This window comes from Taeniopygia guttata, chromosome 1 (assembly GCF_048771995.1).
Source record: "Taeniopygia guttata chromosome 1, bTaeGut7.mat, whole genome shotgun sequence".
In the NCBI taxonomy this organism is placed as follows: Eukaryota; Metazoa; Chordata; class Aves; order Passeriformes; family Estrildidae; genus Taeniopygia; species Taeniopygia guttata.
The window spans coordinates 3,390,728-3,401,423 of record NC_133024.1 but is presented as its reverse complement, the minus strand read 5'-3'; the positions used below and the strand labels follow the sequence as shown (position 1 = coordinate 3,401,423).

Genomic DNA, 10,696 nt, shown 5'->3' with positions numbered 1-10,696 from the left:
AATAGCAGGAGACCAGATTTAGTATACCTGAAAATCTCATATTAATCCTATTATTTTAAGCTACCATTAATATAGCCATCAAAAGTAAAAATTATATTTGGACAAATCCTCAAAAGTGTATTTAACTGCTGCTGTTGAAATCACTGTGAATATAAAAAGCTAGTTTGCTTGTCTGCTCAAAAACTGGTATAATAGAAAAGTGTGTTGGATTATAGAGTATTATACCACTGTAGATGGGATAGCATTGAGCAGCTCACTTTTTAGAGTGTTGTTCATACACAGCCCAGGTATGAACACCTTGATTGCCCCTGGAAAGATAGCCTGCAGGAATGCAGATTTGTGTTCTTGTCTGCAGAAGATAAAGAAGAATTACATACATGTGTTCGATATAATGGGAAAGGCAAAACTGTCTAAAATATTCTCAGCAAGGCTGCACTCCAGGAGCTTATTAAAAAGGAGGTAAAATACACAAATCTCTTTTTACAATAGTTGCACATTGACAGAGATAGAGTTGTTGGAAGGAAACTAGTGGGAAAAAATTATAAAGCATCAAAAAAGTAAGGTAATGTTGTGCTGATATCATGATTTTGTTAAGGGAATGATAAGTAACCATGTTCAAAGTGGATGATCCAGTGAAAGATAGTGATGCAGAAACTAAGAAAGGGAGAAAGGGACTTGTACTTTGTGATTGGAGGCAGTCACAAATGCTGATTTTCTCTTTAATCAAATATACTGTCTTCTCATTTGTTCTTCTTAAATAGGAAGAAGCAACTCAGTTGCCATATCAGATGATGAAATTAAGTTTTTTATTCCCTGACTAAATCTTCCAACTGGCAGCAATGTAAGTATCATGATAATAAATATATTATTTCTAAAAGGCCTCTGACATCTCTCTACAGGAACTCTCTGTCAGGTAAAGTTCAGATTTTTATAATTTAGCTAAGTAAATCTTTTGGGCAGGACTAAAAAGCACAAGTTGTCATTCTTAGAGTGTAAGGGAGACAGAGGCAGATGTCAAGCTAAGAGAATGGGTGCAAGTTGCAATGCAAGAAATTCACATTGTAGTTGGAGAAGATAAATGTTCATAAAGAATTAGGGCAGGTTCAAGTATCACCACTGGAGATACTTGAAGGGTGACTGGGTAAGGTCCAGAGAAAACTGGTTTAATTCTGAAGCTGGATCTAAAATCAAAGTCAGTCCTGCTCTGAGCAGAGAGAGAAAACTGAATAAACTCCAAAAGTCCCTTCTGTCATAAGCTGTTCTTCCTTCCCAGGAAAATTCAGTTACCATTCAGATAAGGAGACATTTTCACATACTTCAAGTGGGTAAGCTGAAGTAGAAGTTAAATAGGTTGCCTAAGGTAACAAAGCTATTTAGTGGCATTAGATTTCAGTAAATATTCACTTTAAACCTTTCTTATTTCTCATTTGAAATATGCCTTCATATATTTTCTTAGAATCTGTGTTTATCCCAACTTACTGGGCCAACTCTTTTTTTCACAGACTACTGATCCATGCAGTATCAGCACCACTGAATATACAAATACTTATGTACTCTTCTAGGTTGTTTTTTTAATTTACCCTTGCACATTTTCATTTGTTGCAATGTCAGGAGGGCATAACTTCTTCATTGCACGTGTGAATGAATATACAAATGCTAACTATTGCCTTTAAGCAGACAAAAGAAAGTCATGTGAGTATGCATTCATTGTGACATCTAATTCTAAAAATTATTATTGTCCAAATAAATGTGAGGATAAAAGTAAGCTGAGCCTATACACACACATACATATGTATATATAGATACACATACCAGACTGCTTTGTTAAAAAAACCACCAGTATATAGGAAATGAAAAACGTTGGCTTTTGGGAGCTCCTGGGGGAATTTTCATTCCCTGCTCCTCAGCCAGGCTGCGTGCTGACAGTGATTTCCTGACATATCAGTCAGCTCCTGAGAAACAGGTGCCACACACAGCCTGCTTTAGTGCTGTCTAGTGCCTTCTACTGCCTTACAAGTGTGTTAGGATCACCTATGTCAATTCAGCAGAACACTAGGTTAAAGCTTTCATTTTTATATTTAAAGGCTATGTAAAGCCCCTAGTAAAGTAACAGCTCCTAGCACCATGACAGGCATGTTACCTGAATATAAACTAATGATCATGTTCCTGTGAGTCTTGAAGATTTTGCTTTGCTTCATGTAGCAGTGCTAAATATTTCCAAATTTAAAGATGTTGAACGTGTATTTGCAAGTCCTACACTCCCTCAAGTCTGTTAAACTGCAGGCCAGGGTCTCTCCATAAAAGTTTCAGAATTTGTCCCATGCCACTTCTATTTTTAATTGAAAAAGTGTGGCTCAAAGAGGAGATGAAAGAGTCAAATTGTAGTCCATTTGCTAGAAAGAAGCTCATGCTAGTTATGACAATAAATTTTTACTTAAAATACAAGAAAAAACTTCAGCTAAGTGCTTGCACATACCATGGCTGTAAATTCTTGTTTATCTGTCTTGCTGCAGTTTGTGTGCCTGCGTTTCTTGTCTTGTTGTGATTATTGCAGAATGTTTTTTTCTTTATTTTTCGGAGCTCTAGAGTGCTGGCATTTATCAAGAGAAGACACACAGCACAGCCTTGCATAAATAATGGCAGTGGGCCAAGTACAGCGAGGTGGTTGCCAGCACAACTCCATTGAATCAAAGCAGTCGCACCAGGGGTGAGTTTGGCCCTTGGCTCAGGTCGTGGAGGACCTTAACATAACAATTTTCAGTAATGCTTCAGCTGATGGAGGTAGTTGAGTCTGGGTTTGCTTTTTGGTTGAGTGCTGTATTTTGTTTCAAATAAAGGAGCTGAGCTTCTGCTCAATGGAGTGAATGGGGCTTTTGTAAATGGGCTACTTCTGCAGTTTCTGTCCTCACTTAATCTGCTGTGAGTGCTAAATAAATCAATTTCATAAGATGTCATGACAATAGCACTGGAGCCTAGTGAATTCCTGGGAAGATGCACTGTGCTGAATATTTTGTGGGGTTTGCTCTAATCTTGTGCTTAATATATTGTATTTTAAGTGATGGGTTGCTGCCTGTTGCCTGAATGCCAGCTCTATTTTGCACCAGTTAGAAACCTGCAAACAGCACTGATTTTTAATAGTGCCTGCATTGGATTGTCATCATATACAAACACTTGTAGTAATCAGCTTCACAAATAAGGAACAAATTATTAAATAACTTCTAGTGTGCAAGGATGGAATAAACTGTGCTAAGTGTGTAGTAGTAGTGCAGGTCTGTAAGTTTATAACAGTGTTATAAACACACTAAAAAGCCAGAGACTTGTCAAAGGAAGCCAAAACAGATTTGGATGTTAAATTTGGGGATGTACAGAAGAATGGCAAAGCAATGCAGATGTCAGATTCATATTGCTAAGCACTGCTGAGTCAATATCTCAGCATTAAACAGAGCTGCCTGTCACTTGAAATTCATTAGAATTCGGGTCTGGGTTTAATCAATCATTGTTAGATCATGATAGCATCACATCTTTTTTAATAGTAGGTGTTTTTCTTAGAGTCAGGTGTCAGAGTCATGTAGTGAAGTGAGAAATTGTGGCATATGTTTAAATCAAGTGGCCCCAGAGATACGTCTTTGGAGTTGAAGTTCAGTGCCCACAAAAAGAGAGAAAATGTGAAGGATCTTGATGGCATTTCAGGGGTTTTTGGTTTTAAATATCAGATTTTATGCCAATATTTTCAAGCCTTGTGGGGGAGTAGAGAAGACAGAACTAAGATCATGACAGTAAAAAAAAAAAAAATTTAAAAAACCTTGTGTGAAGAGGAATTTAAAATGCAATCAAATGAACAGTTCAAACTTGTGCAGCTTTGTGTCATATTTTAAATTTCATAAAATATTTTTTTCTCCTCAACTGGTGGGGAAAAAAAACCCCAACCCCTTTGGAAATAAAGTGTCATTTAAAATAATAAATCTATTTACAAGTTTATTACAGTACATCCAAAATTTGTATTTCAATTATTTTAAATTTTAAATATAAAATTCTTGCTTGTCAGTAGACAAATGTTATATATTATCCTGAAGAAGAATATCTACCTCTAAAGTGCAGATGTAACTAGTTCTTGTAGCCTAGTTAATAATTCAGAATCAATAGATAACTCTAGAAATGCATCTAATCATAACATTGGACATTGGAGAAAGTGAGATAAAATTTTGTAGAAAAATATTTGTCTCTTTTACAGAAACCAAAAAAAAAATCCTACAGAACTATGCTTTTTTTTAAAGCATGTTGTTAAATAAGAAAGACTTGTTTTATTTATTATTAGTCTAGTTTTCTAAAACTTTTGCTATGAATATTCTCAGTAGAGATTTTTTCCAAGGCAGGGGAAACCTGACAACAACAAAACATAAATTTGGGGTGTAAAACCTTCTTTCTGCTTGGCTCCCAGATCCTCAGCAATGCTAGGGGCACATTTTAACCTCCATGGCCATGGCCTTGACTCTGTCAGGGGTAAAAACCCATGCTAGACAGATGACTAAGCAGAAATGTAGCATGGTCTGCAGTGACAATTTGAGAAATGAGGTTTGCCAAGTTATTTAATTTCTGACTAATATAAACGTTCCGCTGGAAAATCAACCCTGCCGATATTAATGGACAGATTACAGGAGGAAAAAAACCAATTAGGTGAACAGTATATAATCTGTCTGTGACAAACTGTAGTAGGTAAGACCTCCAAACAGGAGAAGCTAGGTGGTCCTTTCTTTGACTGAAGCCACTGTTGCCAATCTACTAAGCTAAACACACATTTCACAGCTTGCTGCTTCTTGAATACACTCAACTGAGTTCACTTTGTGTGCCAAGCACTTGTTCAGAATACACTGAACATAACATCTAGTTTTTCTGCCAAAACGGCCTCTGTCAAGCTCCCCTCCTGCTTTTAGCCAGCTACAAAAGCTGTTCCTTGCTAGAGAATTCCAGTACCATAAGTGTTTTCCCTGAATAATTATAGTAAGTGCCCTTCTTTCATTGCTTTATAATGTGAATGTTCAACTCCCCAGTTTTCCAGAGGAGACAGCAAGGCTATTCCTGCTTGGCTAGCAGAAGGCTTGGAAAGAATACACAGGCTAATACTTCACTTGCCTTCTGTTACCTCTCTTCTTTAATTTACTCAGGTTTGTGTCAAACAATACATTAAATTGTGTCCTTAAAATCTTTCCAAGGAAATGGGGAGATTCCTTCTGTTTGTGATACATGTGCAGCCTTAAAGCAGCTTCCTTTTCAGGCAAGTCTGCACCTGCTTGTCTGTCATTTCCCTGGACAGTCTGGAATTATACTTGCAAATATAATTGTCAACTTTTGCAGGGATTTGAGCACAGTGACAAGCATGCTAATTCTCCTGTTGCTTCTCAGCCTCAGGATAAATAACATTAATTTCCCTTGAATTGTTCAGTGGAGCACTCAGTACCGGGCATAAAGTTGGGTTTGGACACTCAGGGTTAAAACAATATAAACACTTTTAATAATAACTTTCAAGTGTGTTTCCAGGAGACACTTTTGTGAGCTCTAATATAAATGAGAAAGTGATGCAGCTTAGTTAGGCCCTGTTAAAAAAAAAAAGCTTTAGGCTAGATAACAGCAACCATTGTATTAACACTTTCATTGCAAATGTGAGGCAAGTTTTTATTTAGATAGTAAGGAGCAATCTGAAATCATGAACTCATTCTTGCCAAAGTTGTATTTCTTAGCTCCCTTCTCATTTTAGGTGCCTAGCTGCAAAACCATACCAGCAACTAACCTTCAAGTCACAAGTAGTTCCCATTAGTAATTTTTTTTTTTTAATTTTGAGTCTTGGTTTGCATTCCAAATATATTCAGTTCCCTGACCTACAGAGAGGCAGCAGAAGTTTGGCTCCACAAAATAGCATTGCCATGTTAAAGATAACTTCAGCTCCCCTGGATCCAGGGTGAGGTGATGCCTGTGTTGGGGCTGGTGAGCCCAAGAAGGGTGTGATGGTGCACTTGTACTGAGGGCCACTGAGTTCTGAATAAAAAAACATTCCCAGCTCCACCAGACCCTCACACTCCTTCCCTTGTGCTGGCACCAGTGATGGGCTGGCCCTTGGAAAGATAATTCAAAGAGTTAAACCAGCAGAAAATTAACCCTATCAAAAAGAAATTAAATAGTCTTCTGTTTCATAAGTGTTTGAGTCTGCAAGAAGAATGTTATCACATCTCAAGGACAGCTTGTAGTTAAATCTCCTCAAAAAAAGCATTGTTAAGTAATTTGTGATTAAATTATGGGTGTTGTGGTTAGCAGGTTCAAATTTACCTGGTATTCCAAGTCTATAATCACCATAAAGAAAACATTAAGAAACAGACAATGGGCCCTGCTTTGGCTTCCAGTATTTATCTCATCTGAGTTTTTGATTCTGGGTGAGGAAAACAAGACAGAATTTGTTTATCAGCAGTGTATAAATGTCTGGCCATGCTTGAACTGGTTGTCATTCTGCTTCTTTCCTCTGCTTTCTGAGGATGTTTAATTAATAATTAAGCCCATTATTTATCTTAACCTTTTCTCCCCTGTTGGGGAGACACACTTGAATTATGACTTCTAGAGCATCATTTCAGTAATAAGTTTTGGTTGGAACAGCTCTGAAAACTCTCTGACACTTCTGAGCAAGGTCGCCACATCTTGTCACCTTTGCACTTCTGTTATGGCTTAGACAGGGTTTAGTGGTGAATCTGGAATAAGTCAGATACAAGTTCTGGAGGAATGGCACATTCCTAATTCGTTTCTGATGTATAAAAGCATTATTATAGAAGAATATAAGGCTCCAAGTTTGTCTGGTTTTCCCCAGCTGCCTCAGTTGTATTAATAGGATTTTACCTTGCCAATGGGACTACTCACAGATTTTGCAAACAGTGGCTTCATAACCTGGCTGATAAACTAATAAACAGAGACATCGGTTATGGTGAATCAGGAGAATTTACTGATAAACAGAGTTCTGCTTCAAGGAACTTCTTTTATCTTCATGTTTCAAATCAAGACAAACCTTATTAAAAATAAAAAATGTCAACATCTCATTTAACTGTAACTTGTTTAGCCTATTATGTGAAAATATTATCAGAGGCATTAAATTAAATGGAAGAAGGAGAGGATATTGCATGCTTAGGCACCCAGATTTGCATATCCAGAAGGTGGGAGTCATCTCCTTGCTGGGTGAACGGTCTTGAAGGTTGCAGCCTTCTCTGAGCATCAGAGTTATTTATGACCCTGAAGTAGAAGAGAGGTTAATCAGATTTTTTTGAAATGCATTTCAAAAGGAGTTTTTGTCTCACTCAGATGAAGTTCAATAAATTTATTGGAGAACACCAGGAACGAAAACAGCACAAGAAACTGCTGTTTGCCTACTGTGAATGAATTTAGTGAAGCAATTATCAGAGTTACCAAGATTTGAGGGCCTTTGCCACTCTGGGAATACTGTTGGATTGGCTCAGCCTACAACACAATGAGGCTGTGCTGGCTCAGCTTCTCTGTCTGCCCCAGCCACCATGTGCAGAGATTTTGTCTGAACTATTTGACACACACATTTTGAAACACTGATATTAGTCCCAGCCACAGACACATAGGCCTGGTATCACACAAGTGGTATGCACAGCATACTGGTTTCCTCATCTGTATCTCCTTTTTTCCCCTCTGGATTTTATTCCATGGACTGCAAGAAGCTTATGCTTTTGGTTTTGGAAGAGAGTTTTTGTCTACATCAATTTTATGTTATTTGGGGCATTCATATGTTAATGACTGCATTAATGCTTACACTCATATTTCTATAGCCACATGTAAACAGCAGATACATGCAAAAGTTGCTAGCATGGATAAAAGCTTAAACGCTTAAACTCCTTTTTTTTTCCCTTTTTGATATAAACAGTTATTTACATTGGAAATCATACCACAGTAGTGTTCATTGCCAGAGCACCTGAGTTTTTTGCTTGCCCCATATTATTTTCCCTTTTATATTGCATTTCCACCTCTCACATTAATTGTTCCAAGAGACTCTGATTGATTGCCACCATCTCTCTGCAGCGCAGCTCTGTTTCAGAGCAGGTATTGAGTATGTTCAAGAGCCCTGCCAGCTCTGCCTTCAAATTCAGGGCTCACTGCTGGCTCTTTAGAATGCATGTACATCCACACTGATATACTCACATTACCATGTCTTGTCTCTCTTTTCTGCTTTGTTTCTCCAGGTGTTGCCTTCTGCCCCATGTCACCCCTTCCCTTCAAGACAACAGAGACGTCAGTGTCAAAGAAGGGGGAGCACATAACGAGTGCTGCTCTGTCATGGAGAAGCAAAGAAGGCCACTGTTCTTGCATTGTACACTTTTTCTTTGACAAGTTATCAGATTTTCTTGATGTCATGACTTGTTCCCTGCAATGGAGATGTCTACTGGCTGCTTAATGAGGTTTTGAATTACAGTCTCTGCATCTGAAACAAAGGGTGTAAGTATTTACAGTATTTGAATAAACATTCAGCATGGACAGGCTATCCTTCAAAGTAAAACACTCTTTTTTTTCCAGGAAACTGAGGCAAATATGGAAAAGAAGGAAATGAATCCACTGTGTCTGACATAGCTTCCCAGGATCAAATGTCCCCCTGCATGAACCTTTGCATGTATTTATGAAATGGTATTTTTCTTTGACATGGCACAAATAAACTCAGCAGCTCAGTTATTACTATGCCAGAGCTTTATAACATGCTTTATGTGCTTCTCAATATGACTGTGTATTTCCTGTCTCTATACATTCCTTTCTATGTGTAAGTGTCAAAACGTTATTCTGCTGCTATTGTGGCCAATATCAGCTGGAATTTTGTCATTTACTTCAAAAAAGAGGGGTCAAATTCGTATTTGTTACTGAGAAATGCTTCTTCACATAATGTGAGATCCTGTGCATCACTCAGTGTTCCTGTGAAAGAAGGAGCATCCCCAAAATCACACATAGTCAAAGGCAATAGAAAGACTTACTTTGTAAGGTTATGGTCTTTTCTACATCCCACAGGGGATCTTGATGTCTTTTCTGCTCTAAAATCATGTTACTAAAGGACACATGTGAGACAGCAGGTCAAATTAGAAAAAATGCACCATTTAGATCTGAAAAGAGCCTTCAGCCACAATGGGGTCAATACCTCAGAATAGAAAAAGAAACATTTTTGTAAAAACTCTCAATAGAATTTATCATTTCTTTGTCATTCAAACCAGAACAAGCCAAAAGTAAGGGGTGGAAAGGAAGGTGGTGTAATAAATGTGAGAGGAAAAGAGACAGCAGGAAAGCTACAGAGGACACAAGCTGAAATAGTGCTGCACATAAAAAAAAACCAAATTGGCTTCTCTGCAACAAATATAGCAGGAAGCCTAAAAAAAAAAAACCCAAAAACAAAACAAAACAAAAAAAAAAAAAAAAAACCCACAAAAGCTTAAATGAGCATGGCTGCATTACAGTGACTGTCCATGATAAAGTGTGATGGGACAAGCAGAGAAGATACAAAGACTCAAAAGATTAATACATATTCCTAAATTTTCTAGTATTTTTCTTGTTGACATGATATTGTCAGAATTTTGATCTGAAAAGACTTATTTTTCCCATTATTTATCTGTTGCAGCTTGAGAGAGTTTTGTTTCACCAATTGTAAGAGGTGTAAATAATGGTGATCTTTTAGTACCAGCCCAATTTTTTTACAGTGGTAATGACATTAAGAGCATCCCCAGCTTTTGGGGACATCATTTGGCTCTTTCAAAGGAACAGAGCAGTGGAGGCTGAAGGAGGTTATATATATATGGGTGTGGAGGAAATAGCCCCATGTGTTTTATTCCCTTTCTGCCCATCTACCAGAGCCAGGCAGTCCAGCTGGAGGGATTTTTTCACCTTTTGCATGCATTATTCTATCCATCAGCTAAATACTTCCCTTAAAGCTAAAATTATTTGAAAATCCTCAGGTAGTAAATGTAACATATTCACATGCTAAACGTAATTGAAGGCCATAGTCGACACCATTGTAAAAGCCACACCACTTGATGACCCTTTTTTTCCAAATGCATCGTCATTCCTACTGGATTAACCCCAGCAAGGTGCTCTTAGAGTGGTGTTTTCCAGCAATCTGTCCAAGGTTGGGAACTGCCTGGGATGCTGAGTGCTCCCTGCAGCCACTTAATGCTGATGTGAGGGGCAAGATGCTTAAAAATGCATGGCAGATGGCTCACAGCAATGATGTGAGAGGATTTATCTTCCAGGAGACAACAGTTTATTCCTGTTCTTTTCCTGGTGACTTTTGTCATATTGAGCAAGACAGCAAAAGCTAGGGCAGAATGAAATACGATGTCTTTCCCACAAACACTTCAAAACACACTTGAAAAGGTTTTTTGTTTTGGAAATGAATTATTCAGTTTTGCAATGTAAGATGGAGGTATTTTATTCATTTGGATTGCATATGGGAAGCATTAATTTTATTATTTTGCTTCCCAAGACTGGTTTTTGAGTTACTTAAAAAAATTAACTGGGGAGTACCTATAGTCTTCCTAGAACCTACTGAATTAAAATGTGCATATATGTATATATGGTATTTTAAAATATATATGCATAAATTTATACAAATATGTACAGTGTATGTAGATATATAAAAATATAGGAGTATGAATGCATGTAGCTATAAGAA

At 37.6% G+C, this 10,696-nt stretch overlaps 1 long non-coding RNA gene across 2 annotated transcripts; it reads left to right on the top strand.

The window, feature by feature from the left end:
- Window positions 1–283: 283 nt before the first annotated feature.
- LOC121470904 (uncharacterized) lies at window positions 284–9,385 on the top strand. 2 transcript variants are annotated; one of them, XR_012051447.1, is made up of 4 exons: window positions 284–841; window positions 2,587–2,707; window positions 8,235–8,487; window positions 8,566–9,385. It is a non-coding gene; the product is annotated as an uncharacterized lncRNA (long non-coding RNA). The 2 variants fall into 2 exon arrangements; XR_012051446.1 differs by lacking the exon at window positions 284–841 and having other exon boundaries at window positions 1,210–2,707.
- The last annotated feature ends 1,311 nt before the right edge of the window (window positions 9,386–10,696 follow it).